The sequence below is a fragment of the Drosophila subpulchrella genome, chromosome 2L (assembly GCF_014743375.2).
Source record: "Drosophila subpulchrella strain 33 F10 #4 breed RU33 chromosome 2L, RU_Dsub_v1.1 Primary Assembly, whole genome shotgun sequence".
Taxonomy (NCBI): Eukaryota; Metazoa; Arthropoda; class Insecta; order Diptera; family Drosophilidae; genus Drosophila; species Drosophila subpulchrella.
In genome coordinates, this window is record NC_050610.1 from 17241697 (window position 1) to 17261848 (window position 20152).

Here is a 20152-nt window from a genome sequence, read left to right on the forward strand (position 1 = left end):
ATCTGTATCTGCGGAACTTGAGCGGAGCAAATGAAGTGCCTGGCCCCGAATTGTAAAGACTTGGCAATAACAGCAGCAGAAACTACACATAAGCGTTGCTTTTGATTTGCTCAAGGAGTTGGGGAGGCAAACTTTGGAGGGAGAGTGGCTATTGGAGTTTTTGAAATTTCGAAAGAGTCTTGAGAGATATAAATCTAAATTTAGAATCAATTTATACAAAACTTGATTGGATCTTCCACTACTTTTATTTATTTCAATATAGGTAATTTAGAAATATTAAAAGAGCCTTCTTATTTCAATAAACCCAATATTTTTGGCGGGAAACAAAAAATTTAAGCGCCCTAAACATCCCCATAAATTCCTACGACACCACTGAAGTCTCCTTAAATTTATGGAATCACATTTTTGTACATTTTTAATGCGAAACTGATTCAACACCATCTGTTTTAAAGTGACTTTAAGCCCCTCCCGAAAGTCACAACTTTATAATTAAAACTCTTTTTTTTCAGATCTTTATTTTTTATTAATGAACCATAATTTACAAAATTGGTAAGCCCAAAATTGTTACCTCCTTTTTTTTATCATTCAAAAGCTCTTTTCACCTTGGGCACACCAACTTTCCATCCATCAATAATCATTAAAATTTTAAAACTTCCCTCGCCCATGTTTTAAGCTTTATTGGAGATTGCAACTGAAATGAAAGCATCTTCCTTTATTTTTTTGTTTTGCTTTTTTTGAGTACATATGTATGTATGTATGAATATGTTTCTGTATGTTTTGGCACTCGCCCTAGACTTGAGCATTGTTGTTCTTGTCTGAGTTGTCTTTTTTTCTCGTATTTGGCTGGAGCAATCCTTTTTGCCTCCTGTGTTACCTTACTTACTTCCATCCATTTTATTTGGATGGGATGTGTGTTCTTTGGTACACTGAAACGTAAGTATAATACCTTGGGTTCAATTATAAATACATAAAAAAATAATGATGATCTTAATTCCAAATAATATTAAAGATTGGAATACGTATTTAGGAGTGCGATATAAAACACTTTTGAATAACATATCTTTAATAATTTGTGGTAGGACTTATAGAATTTTTTGTAACTCTTACTAAATGTAACTGATTGATCTTGGGGCTTAATTATATAAATACAAGTAATAAAAAATTTAATTCGAATTTAAAATATAGATTGAAATCAATGATTAGGGATGCCTTCTTATATGTATATTTTTGAAAAATTAACTTATAGTTTTCATCTTTTTAACAAGGAAACTTTAACTTCTTCTGGTTCGATTTATAGAATTTTGCCTGTATTGGCTCTGTTCTTCACTGTGTTGACTTGGGAGTTTTTAGCACAGCGCCAGGGCAGCAAAGGCAGACAAGAAAACAAAACCCACATGTGAGCATTTAATTTCAACAACTGTCGCTGGGGCTACCAGGCGAAATACCAATACTGGAGACCAAGGAGACACGGCAGCAACATCCACAGCAGCAGCAGCAACATCTAAAGCAGCAGCAGCATCAGGAGACTCCATCAGAGCTCCACATTCTCCGCCCCATCTCTTTCTGGCTCTTTCACCTCTCCCTTTCTCGCATTCCCCAATCGCAGGGAGCAGCGTTGCCGACACCAACGGCCCTCATGTTGGACACTAAACAGCGGGCGCTGCCAAATGACAACCAAACTACATGTGAAGTACAACAGCAACACCAACAGCACAGCAGCAGCAACACGAGCAACAACAACAGCAACAGCAACAACAACAATGCACAAGTAACAGTGGGAGCCGCATTAATATGGCCAAGGTAAAGGGTATTTAAAAGCAGCCACCAAGCCAGGCTAAAAAACCCGAACTCAAGCCAGGAGAACCCCGGTGAGGCCAGAAAAAAAAGACAAGAGGGAATGGGAGTCAAAAAGACAAATGCGGCTGCACAGTGGTTATGTTCTGAGGATTTTGGGGAACCAGAATGAGCAAGAAATACCTCTAGAATAAATTATAAATTCTTTTTGTTAATGCATATATTTTTAAAAAATATTTCATGGAACTTGAGGATGCAATGTCTATCAAAATTAAATAAATCAAAAAAAAGGTACATTAAAAAAAAACCTTAAAATATGACTGTTTTTATTATTTAACAAATATAAAATATAAGGAGATATGTTGTTATTAAGGACTGACATTCTCTAATCCTGATTGTTTCAATATTGCACAATATCTGACATTATATACCCTGCTTCCTTTTTTAGATAGACCAAAAACATTTTGTAAAAGCCTTAAATATGTTTATTTATTTTAGGTTTTAAACAAAACTCAAATATTAAAACATTGATAATAAAGTTTTACATACTCTACTTATGTGTGCCCTAATATTTCACTATTTATGACATTATATCCCCTGCCGCAACAAAACTATTTACAGAAACTTCACCTAATTCCCTGCAATTTAAGCTAATTTACTTGCCAATTAAATTTTAATTAACCCCTTAAATTAAGGAACCCAGCGCCGGAACCACTGTGCCCACTGGGCGTTGTTTGCTGGCTCGACGGTTCAGTTCGCCTGGCGTTGGTTGTTCGTTGTTCGTTTGGGGGATATGTTGAGGCTGCTGTTGTTACTGCTACCTCTGCGGTGTGTGTGGGTTTTGTGAACAGGTAGTTTTCGTCTTATTTGGTTTTTGGCCAACATTTTTAAGGCCAAGAGGAAAGGAAAGTAAAAGCCGATGCACCCAACCGTATTTCGTTCTTCGTCCTCCGTCCTACGTTCTTCAGGGGTTCTCTCTTCGCTTCTCCTCCACTCGAAAAAGGATGAAAATTAAAACAGTCTTAAAAAACATGACAGGCAGGCAGTCAGTCGGCCGCACAACCCTGAAATTAGTTGACAAGGATGAAAGGAGCAGAAAAGTGGACTGGGTGAGCCCAAAAATGAAACCGACTCCGTGCTGAGCCGTGTTGTTGATGGAAGATTTACATAATGCAGATGATGGTGGCAGCGTCGTGTGGGAATTTCATTAATGAAAGAATTATGAGAGGTTACATAATGAGCAGTCCCAGACCAGACCAGACCAGACCGACCAACTAGCTCTGATGGCATCGATAAAGTCCGGTTCGGTGCGTATGCGTTTGTTCTTCTTTCTGTTTTCTTTGCGGGGCGGTGGCTAATAACGAACCAATGTCCTAACCCACTCTATATATATACACTCACTCCACAAATCCATTAACCCCAGAGCTCATTGTTTGAGTCGACACAACAAATTAACCAAGTTTTCCAAAGAAATGCGTAATTGAGGGTCAGCTAGGAGACCTTTCCCTTGAACTAATTTGACAACTCTTAGGGTGAAATTAACGCTCACATTTGGATTAGGTTATTTTGTGTTATTCGATATTTTACATGACAAAATGGAGCAGCAAATAAAAAAAAAAATTGGCTTTTGGCCAATTTGCGGATACGAAATGGAAACTGTTGCCAATTTCAAATCGCAATACGCACCTGTCACATAAATCACCGTCCAAATGTGATTTATTAGCTATTCATATTAGTTACTTTGGCTCCTGAGGGGCCCCCAAACAACAGACACACGCTAATATATAATAAGCAATATAGGTAGATGTATAAAACATATGTATCTATGGGATATATTGTGTGCGCTGTCTTGCCAGCTGCAAGACTCTCCTTCCTTGCCCTGTTCTTTTTTTTCGTTTTTGGTTTTTGTTTTCTGGTCTGTAAAATATTGAAATTGAGTGCAAACTACTTTGAACTCTTGGCGGAGCTCTTGGTTACGAGCTACCTAGCGGATACATTATTAAAATGATATAAAGTAGCTGAGACATGAGTGCGAAGTATCTGCAAGTTGCATGCGAATTGGCAATGAACATGGGCCAAGTGGCTGCCGTGCAATGGCCCTAAGTTATGGGCGAAAGTATCTATTTTCGGGTGTATCTAACGGATGCGCCGCTTAACTTGGGCTAAGCATGTGAAAATGTATCTGCGGATGAGAGCGAGAAATGTATGAGGAAATATTTACGTAATCTGCGCTGTGTATCTTTCAGCTTGTATTAACTACTGTGGGAAGTATCTGAGGCTGCGTGAGAAAGTTATGAAATATTGAAGGGCTTTACTAAAATTTATGTTGATTCTATGCTCAATTTATTAACTACGATATGGTTAGGAAACTTTTGAAATATTTAGGGGAATTAAAAAGGTTATGTAGATGTTTTATTCTGTGTAATCTCTTTATAATATTTTATTTTATCAAAGTTAGATCTTTTTTAGGTAATATATGTTTATTTTGTGAAATATTAAAATTGCTTAGGCTGGCCTCCATCAAAAGTGAGGTTAAAAGCACCGCAAGCAAAAACTCAATCTTGAATTACCCGCACATTAGACATCAAATTTACGACATCTGCAAAAATCCTTTAACCATAAAATATCTACCCAAATGACTGCGCAATAAGACTCTAGAGTGTATACTTATACCAGGTGGAGCTATAAAGTACCAACTATCTAAATAGATATAAATATCATAAAAATAAAAAGCATGCTGAGCAATTCAGATAGAGCTTCTTGTGAAGCAACAAATTTTAATTACGATTTCCGTGAATTCCACTCAATCATGGCCCACACCCTTCCCCACCCGAACAGCATCCCTTTACACTGGCGAACCATAAAAACCAGTCTCAAATGCGTTCTTTTTGGCTAGATTATGCAAAAGATACAAAAAGCACACACTCATACTCATAGGTAGTATAAAGCCGGAGAGGATAGCAACGCATGGACGACGCTGTTAACTTTTATTGGCGAGCTTTAAAGCAAATTTGTCTTGGCCATTTCAGTTTGCTGCCAGCCTCATCCCGCTGCAGTACGGCTAAAAAGAGATTTATGACACTGCCGCGCGTACACGGCGCATTCAAAAATTGCTGAAAACAATTAGAATATTTTAGCAACGACCAGGGGAGACTATAAAAGTTATATGAAGAACGCGACGAGTTTCGAGTTAACAGCAAAAAAAAAAAAAGAGGGGCAAAACTGCGAGGGACTGGTTGTAAAAATTATGCGCCAAAATGACTTTGACAGCAGTCGCGACTGGCATGGCATACATATATATAAATATATACATATATACAGCGACCATCCCCCCGTTTGGCCTCGTTTTTATGGTCATAACTAAGTAGCAGTCATTGTTTCATATGACTTATAATTTGGCACACATTTACGATCTTTTCGGCCATAGAGCAAAGAGTGGGGAAAGACCAAACTCCCGGGGCAACAGCAACAGGCCGTCATCAAATCCGCTGTGTTGCATGACATAACACAAACGACGCGAACGTGGGTTGTCAACAAAGTAGGGTAAGTCTAACAGGAAGATACATGGCATATAAAAAAAAACATTATACAGACATTTTCGAGGCTTTAAAAAAACTACCATTCTTCTTTAAAATCAAATATTATTCCAAACTTAAAAAATAAAACCAATAATTCAATTTTGTTTAATTTCTAACTCATATATTGAGTAAGATATTGTAAAATATTGTATGTTCTCATCAAAATTTCAACTTAAAGTTTCAAGAAAATTCTGTATAAACACACTTTAAAACTAAAATGTTTTTATAAATTGCTCCCCCAAAGCTAGACAAATATAAAATCAAAAAACAATCTCATACTCCTTCGAATAATGCTTAATGAAATTCCACTAAAATCCCCATTACATCTATATACATCTCAAACCCACCTCGCATGCTTCGCTGAGTACTCGCAGCTGTCATTAGACTCTCTCCGCCAAATCCTCCCCAGCAGCCGAATCCACTCCTATTTTACGGTTTCCCCCATATCTATCTGCGTGTCGATTTAGCAAGCGCTATACGACATGAACTTCAAAATGAGCCGCAGGCCTCAATCACATCCAAACGAGGCACCCAACCATCCAACCAACCAACCATCCAACCAACCAACCATCTCTAACCATCCATCGCTACAACGCCAAAGCTTTTCCCTCTCGACTCGGAATAATTTCATTTTGTTCGCCTGCCGCCGCCTGTATTTTCTTTCATTTGCTGCTGCACATTTTCCATTTCATAAAGCAGCCAGCTCGGCCTGTTTATGATTTAAGTTCGCCGGGAGAGGCTGCTTATTAGAGGCCGACTTCCTTGACTAGGAGAAAAAAAAAAAAAGAAGAAAAATAAAGAGTCCAGGGGTTGGGCGGCAAAATGTCGGCGACGCATTAATGATTGTTAGTGAGTTGTGAAATTGCTCTAACTGCACTTCAAGCAGCAAAAGCGGCTTCCACACCATTTGGCCTGACCAGCCAGCAGTCGAGTATCCAGTATCCAGTATACAGTATCCAGCATCCGTATCTGACTCTTTCCGGCAGGTTCTCGGGCTCAGAAGCCAAGCGACTAAGCGACTAACCGACCAACCCAACAGCCAACCCGTTCGCATATTAAAGAGTAAATTTTTCAATTTCACAGACATTAAACGCGACTGCTGCTGTCTCCGCTTAACTTAAGCTAAACGCTCCGCCTTAGGCCAATTCCAATACTCTTGGCTTCCACCGGCCTGCCCCCTTTTGCCTTCCATGAATTTGACCCGAGTCTGCATTCAGTTTAGCCATTAAATAGTTTGTTAAAATTTGCCTTATTAGATTATTAAATTTTCGCAATTTAGGCAAAATTCGTTTCTGGCATTTTCGCAGCCCCGAAATGTACACGGCAAAAAATACTTAAAGCCTTTTGATTAATGGCCGAGCCGCCAAATTTTTGCCGAATGATAAATGTGCACAAGTTTTTTGGCGCGTAAACATGACAAAACTTTAGGGCTAAGTTCATTAAATTTGCCGAGAATTTTTGTATTAAAATTGAGAAAGGTTGGTAAATGAAAGCATGAAGAAAGCAGTGAGAAATTTGCCCAGAGGGAAATGTATTTAAGTTTAATTGTTTGGTAATTTTGACCAAACGATTGCTTGTTAAAATAAGTGAAACATGTTAATCATGTCTTTAAGCTATTGAAAGCTAGTTTATAATTTCCAATTTTATAATATTTAAAAGTGTACACCTTTAAAGTACATTAAATTTGTGCAACTGAATGAAAGGAAATCGTTGAAAATTTCTGCAACTGGCCAGTAAATCATTTCTAATCCATCGCTTCTCGGCTTTGTTTGGACCCAAACTTCTATCCTTTCGAGCCCTGTATCTACATACCACACACAGATACACACGCATACATTGAAACATGTGGGCCAAAATGTATCTGCAGCTTGCATAACTCTTCTTTCGCTACGTGTAGGAAAGGGTCAGCAGGAAGTGCGGCATGGGTGGAGAAGGGGGGAAATGGGGAAGTGAGGAGCTGAACAGCCAAATTCGCATTACCCCCCAGAGTGCATGCCAGGCTTGTCCTCATCCTCGTCCTCGTCGCCCCTGCTCCTCGAAGCCCCCTTATCCCTGCCCTCCTTCATCATAGGGTTCCCTATCGCCATCGATGTGTGTAAGTTGGTTTATCGACATGTGCGCACTGGTGAATGACTAAGGGGGGATACGGTCGAAATTCCTAAAGAGGAAGTTCCTCGAGTCTAAATTTAATATTCGGCAACTTCAAGAAAATTCAGGAGAATTGGCGTAAAAATGCAGAACGAGAAGACTTAAAGATAAGTCTCAGCAGTTCCAATACAATACTAAATCTTATTGTTAAAATCAATCCATCCTTCTTTCTTGGCTAATATAAAAATATTATTATTATTTCTGTAAGACTTACTTGTGACTTTTTGGTCCTCTGACGATCGTTTTTTCCGATTAAAAACTGCAAGAAGTAAAGAAGCCGTTATCAGTATTTTAGTTACCAAAAGTTTTATTTAAATTTTTGTTTATATCTATATAAATACCTAAAAGTAATGATATTAGGGAAATAAAAAGATATAAGCATGCAAATACTAAATAAATATTTATAACATTCAGAAAAAGTGAGAGATACTTAAAAAAAAATGTCAGATCCATAAAAACCATATAGTTCAACCGGTTAATGGTTCGTTTTAGGCTAGCAAAACTGTAAGGCAACCTGGAAGGTGTGAGGGGGAGGTAAGTGGGTGGTTTTCGGGGAGTTCAAATGCAGTGCCCTGAACGGGGCTTTTGTTGCTACTGGCCATATGCCAATTTTCGGTAAACTAACTTGCCTAAACTCGACAAGCAAATTGCCTTCATTAAGATACATGCCTGCTACCTACAATTTAGGCACACAAACACACACATGCATATAAATATATATGGCCAAAAGTGTGTGTGTGTGTGTGTGTATCTATAGACATGTGGTGGAACCTACCATCTTCATCCAATGTGCATTTTACTAGCGACCTGCAGTTCTTCTACTTTGGTTTTCCTTATTTTTTTTCTCCTTTTTTTTGATTTTCTTTTTTTTCAATTTTATTTTAAGAGCTCCTCTAACAAGCGAAGCGATGACGACGACGTTGACTACGTCAATTGGGTCAGAGCGGCAACAGCAACAACAACAATCTGGGCAACAACAACCACAGCAATTTCAATAGATATATAGAACGAACATGGGGGCTCGATCCACTGGGAAAGCGGGCGCAACAGAAGCCACTTCAAGACGCCCACACATCGAATCCCAAAAACCACATACACATATCCAAATCGAAGACCGAAAAAACCCAAGCCCAAAAATTTACGAAAAACCCAGCCCATAATGAAAGGGAGCCAAAGTGTTAGAAATGCTTTTTGCTTTGGTTTCTGTGTTATTTTTCCTCTCGATTCGTGTTGCTTTGCATACACATTAAAGTTAATTTCGAATCGCTTTTAAATTAGCTTAATTCGCATTAAGTGAGCTGAAATAAAACTCACGCCTACAAAAAAGCCAAAGGAAGAGGCCTCTGCGAACAAGAAAGCGTGAGTGGAAGTGGGTTTCAAATTGGAGGTTTATGCTTTAGGAAATACCCATTAATTATTATGGCTTTAATTACAGATATTCTCTGATTTGACAGTTGAGATATGCATGTTATGAATAATAATAATAAATTATGCTGGTATTATTATTAATATGGAATTTATAAAAATTCAAATGTTTGTAAGAAGTTAAATGAATGAATAATAGTGTATAAGGTTTTTCTGCATTTGTATCCTAATTTCTTTTGTGAAATCTCCAAGTCCCAGAATACCCCTCATACCCACTATATAGCACTCTCAAAAACGAAGCTCAAACGGCAGCTAAACATTTAAATGTTGTACAAAAGCAATAACAAACGAACTGAAGCTGCGGAGGCCTCTGTAAAAAAAAAAGTGCTGAGGCTGAAACTGAACCTGAAGCTACATATACGCGAAAAAGATACACAAGCCCAGCTGCAGATACAGATACATTTTGGCTGGAGAGCAGCGACGGAGTTCGACGGAAAGAAAACAAAAACCGCCCGCAGCCAAAAAGTCAAGCCGAAGAACCATCAACATCAACACCATCAGAAAAGCAAGTGGCAAACTTTAAGATACATTTCGGCTGCTGTCGATTGGCGACGGCCACAACAATTTTTAAACGCTAGAACGCCTCTTCCCAACACTTTTGCAACGATTTCAAGAGCCCAAAAAAATACGTAAAAAAATGTTTTTCGCTCTTTTTGCAGTTGCTGCGGTTTTTTGGTTTTATTATTGCTGGTTTTGTTTGTATCTCTTTTCTTTTTTTTTTTTGGTTCGTCCGGCTTGCAGATTCTTTTGAACAATTATTTCGGCTCGCAGTTTTGCGGCCTTTTTGGGTTAAAGTAGCCAGAGCAATGAAACAAATGAATCGAAATGATGTTGAAAAATTTAAATACATTTTGCAGGGGAAAAAGAAATTCCAATTATCAATTAAGTCAACTCCGGGCCAGCTGTACATAATAAAACCCGGAGCCAGACGTCCAATGTAGGGAACTGGATTCTGGGATTCGGGACTCTGGACTCCGAAGTCTGGGATTGGGTTTCCTGTTTGTCTCTCTGCGAGAGAAATATTATTCAGCGAAGACGACGACGAGAGAAGGCTGAACAAAAAGATAAAAACATTAATTATTATTAATTGCTTTTTCTTTCTCTCTCTGCGCATTCTTAATAATATTTACTTTTATTTTTTTGCTGTGTTTTTATTGTATTTAATGCCGTTTTGGCCTTTATTTCATTTTGTTTTATGTGCACGCATTTTCTCTCATTTGAACCCTTTTTTTTCCTTCGAGGTCCTTTTGGCCACAATGTCGCCGTGTCCCTTTTATTATTCCTCGCTTCTTCCTTCCTTTTGTGTGCGATTTAAACCCTTAAAGGCAATCTCTGGGTCGAGATTAAACCTGTTCTTAAGTTAAGTTTTTCGGCTGGGAACGGAAAAAATAAACAACTGAAACATTTTTGTTATGTGTCTGAAGCTAATCGGAATGACAAGTTTCTAATTTGGAAGATTTACAAATTCTTGTTTTCTTTCTTCTGTTAGGGTTCTTATTCTTCTTTTTCATTTTTTTCCGCGTGGGCAGCGACTTGTTTGACAAATTGCTGGATTTCTTTTTGGGCCGAGGGCTGCAGGTCATCCTTATTAAAATTGCAAATTTATGAAAGATTAAAGTAAGCAAATTGAAATGATGTGATGGAAGAACAACGGTTAGCTATAAAATATACTTTTATGGGCACAGCTTGCCCAAAGTGATATTTATTTTGATTCCATGTTTTTTCCCACCAGTTTTGCAGAAGGATGTCTTGATTAATGCCAACTGCTTCCCGTCCCGCCCCAGTCTTGATAAACTGTTCTACATCCTTTTGCATTCGGTTATGCACTTTTGCCACAAAAGTTTTCCAGTTAGCAGGCGATGAACCAAACGGTCGGCCAACCGAAAATTTTCAAGTTTATCGATCAGCTTGGCAAACTAAATAAAATAAACTGCAACAATTTGCAAAAAGCCAAAAGTGGCAGCTCGTTGGCTCCCAGGACATCGCCGCTGGTCTTGGCCATATTCCCAGCATGCCTGTCGACACTTTCGCTTTAATTAAAAACTTGCAAAAAAGCTCCTTCAACACACACACACACACACTATGTCCATAAAATATGCCAAGCAGAAGCTGAAGATGCCCCACGAAGAAAAAGGAGCAGGAACTGAAAAATTCGCATAAAATGCAGCTAAAGCAAATCTAGTTAAACCCACAAGCAGAAACACCAAATGCAAAAAAGGAAACTTGTCAGTTGAACAAAAAAATTTAGAACAAAAAAATAGTGACAAGAAAAATAGTTCCAATATGGTAATGTCAAGAAAGCCTTGTGAGTACCATTAAAAAATTCTATTTGCTAGCAGTTTTAAAAAAATTAAAAAGCCAATATGAAGATTGAATTCCTAGACCTTTGATATATTCCTTTACAACTACAGAAACTTCGGTAAAAATATAATAGATTTATCAAAGTGAATTTTCACATGTTTCTACACGTCTAAGCCACGCTCAACACTTTGATCATATCTATGGATGCCCAAAAGGGGTATCACAATAAAAAGAAAATTTCACCGCTTGCATTTCCCCAGTAAACTTTATTATTATTCGTATATTTATTTTTTTTTTTTTTTGGACCAAACCAGAGGCAGAACCAAAAACCAGAACGAGAACGAGAACTCGAAGCCACAAACGACAGTGCATAAAATATATTTTTGCTTTTTACTGAAAATTTCCATACATGTTTCATGTATATTCCAGCAAACGCTACCCCCTTCAACCCCATAGTTATATCTAGTGTATAAATTTGCGTATGCATTTTTTTTTTTTTTGATGATGTGGATGTGGGTGGGTTTCTTTTCGGGGTTCTATGGGGATGGTAGGCGATTGTCTGCTTGTTTATGCTAAAGCAAAGAGAGGCAGGCAGCTCGGTGAGGATCTGAAAAACGCAAACAAAGCCTTTTTGTCTGGGCCATATGCTGGATTTCCTTTCCTTTTCAAATTTCATCTTTTTTTTTTTTGCTTTTTGAATCTAAAAAATGTTTAGACAAATTAAAAATAGTAAGAGTAAAGGTTCTATGGGCGGAGGAGAATTTATTTTCTGCGTTGGTAACGCGCATTTGGGTCAAGGTGTTTGTTTTCTGTTTTCATTATTCTTATTATTGTTGCTGTTGACTTGTTTTTGCTTTATTATGAAAATTGCAGCAACGACAACAAAGTATTGTATTCGTTGTTGCTGTTGTCGCTGTCATTATGAAAGCGAATGCAGGACAGCGGTAAAAAGGTATAAACACCCACAAACGCCCACATGTGCATAAAATATGGGCTTGATTAAAGTGTTCGTGGCATGTTAGCCATACCAAAACGTTGAAAAACAAGGAAAATAAGTTGCCAACTACTAACAATTTCCACGTGAAACTACAATTTATATTGACACACTGAAAATATAATCATTTTAGTCTAATAAGACAATGAAAAGACAATTGTAAAATCATTTCATTTATCTTTTAAGAAGTGGGTAAATTTTTATAAGTACTTTTTTTTGTAAAAATCAAAAAAATAATAATATTTTAAGCAGCTTTTCTTAAAAAGTATGGTTCCTACTTTTAGTTACCATAGTTTTAAGAAATGTACTTTCAAAAACTTAAGAGATTTTCAAAAGTAACCAAATCATTTATGAAAATGCCTATACATTTACGGTACACCTTCAACCTACCATCATTTTAAAAAATACATTTTCAAAAACTTTAGAAATTTTCCAAAGTAGCCAAACCATTTAAGGAAATACCTATTTATTTACGGTGCACCTTCTGAAGGCGTTAGAACGTGTATAAGAAGTGGGGGCGCCGGTGTTCCGGGCGAATCCAGGAGTCAAGGAATAATCAATAAAAATAAAATATATCACACGGCGTTCCCATTCCAACCAGCCGGTAACCGTTACCGTTACCGCTTCCCCAAAATGCCCGTTACACCGCCGTACCCGGTTTCTTTACTTTTCGATTGGACTCAGTACGCCGCTGCTCATTTCGTGTTCATGTGCCATTATACCGAAAAATAATATTCTTCTTATACATATACGTCGTATACATTGTATTTTTCTACCTTTCGCCAGTTTTTGCCGCTTTGGTGTATTTTTTTTTTTTTTTTTTTTTTTTGCCACCAGCGTACAGTAAGTAAAGTAAGGGGAAAGAAGCAGAAGCAGCACGCACGCGCAGGGGTGGCTAGAAAAAGCAGCGGAGAGGGGTTGATAGGGGTCGGGGGTTATGGCACCCCTAGTTGGCTCGGCTGATTTTCATGCCTGTGTCATGTTATTGGGCAAATTGTACAATGTTAAAACCAGCCACAGTGATATTTCGCTGGCAACGAGTTAAGGTGGGGGTTATGAATATTGGAGGGTTCCTATAAGGGACATAACAGGGTAAAATTCCTTTAAAATCTTTGCCGAGGACAGCTCAAAAAACACAGACAGTTGTTGCTCGCGAAAAACGGCGATGACAACCACCGTTAAAATGGGCAAATTGGAAAACTCCTATGAAAGGGGAAACATTTATGGTGAAAAGGGATTGGGAACATGTCCATAACATATTTAAAACTCAATCGATTTATGAAGCGGAAAACTTCAAAGTTCAAACTGATTGTTAAGGAACTTCCAAACTATCAAAAAAGTCAATCTAAAATGGGAACAATTCATGATTGCGGTTCGATTTTAGGGTTTGATTGAAAGGTTCAGTGATGAAGAAATCAAAGAGCTATTAAAATGAATTGAGTTTAATAGTGGTAAAGTTCTACCTTATTTCTAGCTACACCGAAAAATTTTACCTTGGAGAATATTTAACTTACATGTACATGTATTTTTTTCAAAATTCGAAAAACTGTTTTTGAAAATTACTAAATATTTAAAAAAGAAAACATCTTTCTTTTATAGCTTCTTATTACTTTCTATTTTAAAACACTTTATATTATCTCTTTATATTCCCATACGTTTAAGTTTTATAATCCAAAAGGGATCATATTTTTCCCAGATCCTGTGCATCTGCACCCCTAAAACACTATGGTTTCCCGCTGGCTAATTTTGCCGGCAATTGATCTGTTTTTAATACCCTTCGGCCTGCATGTGGGAAACATGTTATTGTTCGTTGCCACTTCACTTCATTCATGCGAATCCCCACTGTACGGCATTCTTATGCCTGAAGAGCGAAGTTTTTGGACTTTTTCCATATTCATTTTCACTGCAGCAAAATGTCCTTTGTGTGTGGTGAGGACGACATGGCGGCGTTGATTTCGTTGCTCAGTTTCTGTTTAACATGCCTCCTCTTTTTTTGCGCTCCTTTTTCTTGCTTCCCTCATCGATTATGCCCAGCCAGAAAAGGTAGAGAACACATCCTCCATCCTCCATTTGTATATATATATAAGTACACATATATCTGGAGGAGGATTCGTGTGAAATTTCGTATGCGGCCTTTGTGTTTGAGTGTTGCGCACACTTGAGTGCACAATGGGGAAACCTTTTCGCACGCCACACACAGATACCCACGCACACAGAGAAGATATGCAGGGATTCAGGGATGCAGGATGAGGGCAGCGGGCAGCCCACAGAGGAAGTTGTCTTTTGCACTAAGTAACTGTTTTAGTTTCAACCGAGGACTGTGTTAATTGCAATTATGCAATGACTGCCTCTGTCCCCGCTTCCTACACCCCCACCCTCTGCCCCCCTTCCATTTCCCAGCACATCCTTGCGAATGGCACATCCTGGCAATTGCATTGATGGCAGAAATCTGCTGCTACTCCCCCCTTTTCTTCTTCTCCTGCCAGGCGTGGTAAAATTATTGTGACACAATTTTATGCCCTGCGCCCCACTACCAAGGATGTGTACTCTCCTGCCTGAGCGGTGTAACTACAGTGGTCCCTCGTTGAATAAATCTTTAATTCGATATACCATAACCAATGTTGCAATCTTAGCCGTTACCAAGACCGTTCTCTGCCTAATTTAAGGCGTCAGCTACCCGATTCCAACAATGTCCTGGTCAGGATCTTATTTCATCATCAACATGTGGCTCAGCAGGGAGCAACACTGTGTTGAAAACCTTCAAACAGTCAAGAATTGGTCTTCAAAAGTAAGAAAAACAAATTTTTCAAAAATTATCTCGTCAATAGAAATTGTAAAAACTAAATATGATGATATTAAATAAAGAAATTCTGTGTTCTAATCAAGTACCAACATATTTTTAATGGAATAAGACATATTATTTTAAATAATATTATTATATTAACCGTCTAACAGTCAAGAATATGTCTTCAAAAGTAACAATAAGGAATTTTCCCAAAATTAACTAGTCAATATAAAAAATAAAAACTAACTATGATGATATTAAATAAAGAAATTTTATGTTTTAATCAAGTACCAACTTATTTTTAATGGTATCAAATGTATAATTTCTTAATATTATTATTACATTATTAATTATTTTATGAACGGTTTTATATAAACATTTTACAAAGTCGGGCTCGGTAAGATACCATCCAAATTGAAATAGAAATTCCATTAAATTTTAAAACTGCCGCATTTGCAGTGTAGAACCTGGCATCCTGTGTCATCATTGCACAAACCCACACAAATATGTATTTGTGTGTAAGAGTGGGTGGTTGGGTGGCTCGTGGAGTTATGGCACATGCCACACACGCCGCCCTACCACATGCCACATTGCTCGGCAGCGCCACGTTCCGTTCCATTCTGCCACTCTCGACGGCAACTAGTTATGCGGCGGATGTGTCTGTGGGCGTGGCAGGCGAATGTCGATTGCAGAAAGGAGGCAGAGGAGGTGCACCACCCACATATCAGCCTCCTTGGGAGGCCAAGGAAAACCACTAAGAACATTATGAAAAGGCTTCCAGACTTTATAGTACCTGTTATAAGGTATTCTGGTGAAAAATGTCTAGTCTTTATCAGGAGTTAGGTAGTAACTTCCAATCTCTTGATATTTAAAAGAAAGAGAGAAGTTTCGAGAACACTTTGGGTCATTCAGATGGGGACAGAAATATCTTGTTATAAGTCTTTAGATAGCACTTCCCAATTATTCCCGATTTTCGATTTTTTTTTAAGTTTCTAACTTTTTTATAGTATTTATACATACTATTTATTTTATATATTTTATCCTCAGCTATAGAACATTCCCTTTAGTTCCACTTTTAATAGGTATAGAAACCGAACTGGCGGAACTGGTGAAAAAGTCGCGTGTCCTGGCTTCACTCCGCTTCCCTTCACTGATTTTCTTTCGTTGTGTGTCTGCATTTAAGTGCTACCAAAATTGCCTTTTTAAAGGATTTCCACACGCACACATGTCCTCTATGCCTGGGTGTCTTTTACGCTTGTCAACGTCCTCGACATCGTCGTCGATTTCTGTGCCATTTCTTCTGCCTTTCCAATTGATGCATCTATCTTAGGGCATTTCCCTTTTCCACTCCCCTGCAATTTTCACCGCTCCTTTTTCTTTTCCCATTTTCCATCCCTATTTCCTGTGGCACTTTGCCAGGCTACGCATTTTCAAACTCAATTCGTATGATAAACTAGAATAAAACTGCTCGTAATTTCCTTTTTTATTCTTCTAGGTATAGTTTTTGTCGATTCTTTTTTTATATTGCCCTTTCACCCACATGCATTTCACTTTTATTTGAGCCCTCTCACCATGCAGATACATTTTTTTTCACCAAATTGCATTTTCTATGTCAAAGGCGCTTAATTTAGTTTTCCTTCGACTTTTTTCCGAATGCAACTTTTAGTTTTAGTCGGTTGAAGCGTTTGTCTTGTGTTTTTGGCATGTAATTTGCCATGGGTTCATTCGGAAATTGCTTTTCTTGCCAGCGGTTGTCATTTTGATTTACTTTTATTTTTTATCGAATGAAATGTTAAATTGCAGTTCGTTTCGTGTCTGGTCGATAATTAAAGTGCCAGCAATTAAATAATAATAACTGAATGTGAAAGAAGAACGGCGTAATGCAAATGATAAGTTCTTTTTAACACGATTTACTTTGCACATTTCCAGTTAATGTCCATAAATTCAGCGAGGAGGGAAAATCTCGCATCCTGACGAACGGAAAACCTCTTTTCCCGCAGTAATTAAAACCCATTATACACATACTACCCAAAAAAAAAAAAAAAAGAAATGAGCGAGAAAAATGCAGAAAATTACTGCAGCTGCATTAACACTAGCAGCAACGATAAATGCGGATTATAATTTGGTAAAGCACAGCCTTGCAACCCAAAATTTTATGTTGAAACCCCAAAGAAAGCCCCAAAGAAGTTGGAATTGTTTTGAACTCTTTGGAGAATTCCGGTCGCTGAAGTTCCGTGTAAACAAAGACACCGAATGTGGCACGTAAACACCAATGAATCCAGGCTAAGGCCAGTTGAGAGAAATACGAGTAAACAATGAAGTTGTTTTTCCACGAAACTCCAAGAAAATTAACCTCCACAAAGGTTTCAATTGCATTCAAGAGTAAACAAATTTGTGGAATCGAAAACAATTGGAAGTGTGTCTTTGTAGGGGGGTAAATAGACGAGCAAATAGTTTATAGCAGTGAAAAGTAGTTCTTTCTGTGCCCAGTTGTCAATTTTATTTGATACTTTTACATGAATATACATAAATGTACCCTTTTGATATTTTATTCTGATTCTAACAAACGGAAACAGACAATAGTTAGAGAAAAACTAAGAAACCAATTAATATTAATTGGGCAGTGAACAGGAACTATATTCTCCTACTTTTACTAAATTGTTTTGAAATAATTGAATTTACATTTGCAAATCAAACAATTATTCAACAGTTCAACAGTTCATTTTCAACATTTCATAAGAGTATCATTAAGAATGTAATTAATACTATTTATTTGGGTTTAATAATTTAAATGGGGCAAGTAAACGGTAACAACGTTTACAATTTAATTTATACCAACATTTTGCAGCGACCCAAACCCTGATTAATATTTTCTCGAAGCAATTAAGGGCCTTGGCACCTCCTTCACATCTTTTATTAAAATTAACCCAACACTTTCCACAGCAGGGCGCAACGTCTTTGGCCATTTGTAAACATATTCAGGCTTAAAAGTTTTTTGCCACCAGCAGTGGCGTCGGCGCTTGTTTGGCTTATGTTTGCCATGTAAACAAATAAACAAATGAACAATAAACAAAGCACAAGCATACACACATACATTTTCCGAGGGAAAACACGGGATGTGGTTAGGAAAACTCGACGAGTGCATTTGCATTTGCATTGCGGCAGTATTAAAATTGAAGTCGAGAGAACCGTTTAAGATGCAATTAAATCCCTTGACCCCACTCGCCTCATTAGGCATGACTCGAAATTCCAAACTAATTGCACAAGCAGGGCACTCCAAAGAACACAAAACGTGGGAAATGGAGACGCCTCGGATTGCAGATGATATTGCAATCATGACGAACCCGAGAATACGAACCCCAAGCGCAAAAATAAAAACCAACCCAACGAATTCAAATGGAAATGGGAAAATGGAAACGGTTCCAAGGTGTGGTCTCCGAAGTTCAAATTGCAATCCGAAAGATTGCAAAAGCCAAGCAAATGCACGGCCAATTGAATCATCGCCAGGTCTTCAATGCAAAACTTCGTTTTTCAGCTCATTTAAATGCTAAGCATGCGATGCTCGGTTTAGGAAACTTTAAGCGACAAAACCGCAGTCAGCCGACCGAACTTTATCTAGACCATTAAGTTTTACAAAGGAAAATATGTCAGCTAAGTGCTCAGCTTTTTCGTCCCCCAAAAAGGGCAGGGGTATTCGGGGGAAACCCAGAATGGGGAACTTCTAACACAAAGCCGACGAACCGCGAGATGATGACTCAGCCAAAGTCAACAAGCGAACTTAGCAGCAATAAAACACGGCCTCAAAAGACACTTACAGCTCAAACAGACCGGGTTTGCCTCAGACAGCTGAAATATGTATCTATATCGCTCATATGCGCTTCAAAAAAGATTACACTGAGCTGCAGGGCAAATATTTTAAGCCAAAGGCGGCTTATCGTAAGATTATAATCAGAAAATTTATAATTTAAAGAGACATACTCCAAAGAACATTTTTAAGGACTTTTTACATCAAATTTGAAATACGTAAGAAGTCACAATTTTAATATCCCCAATAGAAAAATCTACATTTTTCAAGAGGTAAAAACTTTAAAATGTGTAAACCACCATTGTAATCTTTTAAATTATTCCCAGTTTATTCCAAACCTACTATTAGAATTCCTTATTTAAAATGTTATTTTCCCACCTTGCTGAGAAGTGTAAAGAAATGGTGTCTTTGTGGCTGGAATGGGTTTTCTTGTAGTTCTAATTTGCTTGGGTCATGCGTCGAGGTTAATGAGTCATATCATCATCATTATCTCGACACTGAGGCAAATAAGAAAAGTGGAGAAAGATGGAAGAAGGCATGGAGGGACTTCATCACATTGAAAGCGGAGGACACACATTAAAATATAATTTCTGAGACAATGCTGCCAAACCGCTCGTATTTTGTAATTTAGATGCAATTAAATGTAAATAAATTCACAATTTAGCCGTTTGTTCTTTTTTGACTGCTTTTCGGGAGTTTTTGCCCCTTCGTTTGTCTGTTTTTATTTTTTTTGTCCCTCCTTTAGTTGAGTTTGTTGTCGGTTTGGTGACCCGATTTCCGCAATTTAATGACTTTTGTTTGACCACCGGATAATTGCTGGGAATAAAAAAAAAGTGCCCAAGAACAAGAGGAATTGCGGAACTTTCTTTTTTCCTCATTTAGTTTTTGCGAAGGCCTCACTTAATTCTCTTTCATTTTCGTGCGACTTTTGTTTGTTTTAGTTTTTCCTCTCGTTTGATTGTCTTTCCTTGCCACAGTCTCATTCAACTAGACTCCTATTATTTTTTTATATGCATTTCCCTTCTATATCTATCCATCGCTTTTCATTTCTTTTGGGGCTGCTAACGAGCTGTTGATAATTTTTAGCAAAGGCGCACATTTATTGACTTTTTGTGGCATTTGTGGATTTTAGATTTGTGGTACTATCCCCTGCTATCTCCTTCTAGCCGCGTATATTTGTCTTTGTTTGACCCGCAACGGAAATGAGCCCTGCCTGTTCTTTTTTTTTTTCTTTGGGTTCAAGGTTCAAGGTTCCTCCCACTCCCTAATTTCTTTTTTCGTTGCCATTGATATCTTTGTTACACACCCAAACTCACACACAC

The 20152-nt window shown here is 37.9% G+C and overlaps 1 protein-coding gene across 3 annotated transcripts in view; it reads right to left on the minus strand.

The window, feature by feature from the left end:
* The window catches only part of LOC119547699 (centriole proteome protein 16), an 80262-nt gene that overhangs the window by 55964 nt on the left and 4146 nt on the right, over positions 1-20152 (minus strand). The window contains exons 2-3 of one of the 3 annotated variants that reach the window (XM_037854672.1): positions 7735-7779; positions 5707-5708 (exon numbers count right to left, since the gene is read on the minus strand). The exons of the other annotated variants lie outside the window; for them this stretch is intronic. The gene's annotated coding sequence lies outside the window, so the exon portion shown is untranslated. The remainder of the gene's footprint in view (positions 1-5706; positions 5709-7734; positions 7780-20152) is intronic. 3 annotated transcript variants of the gene reach the window in all.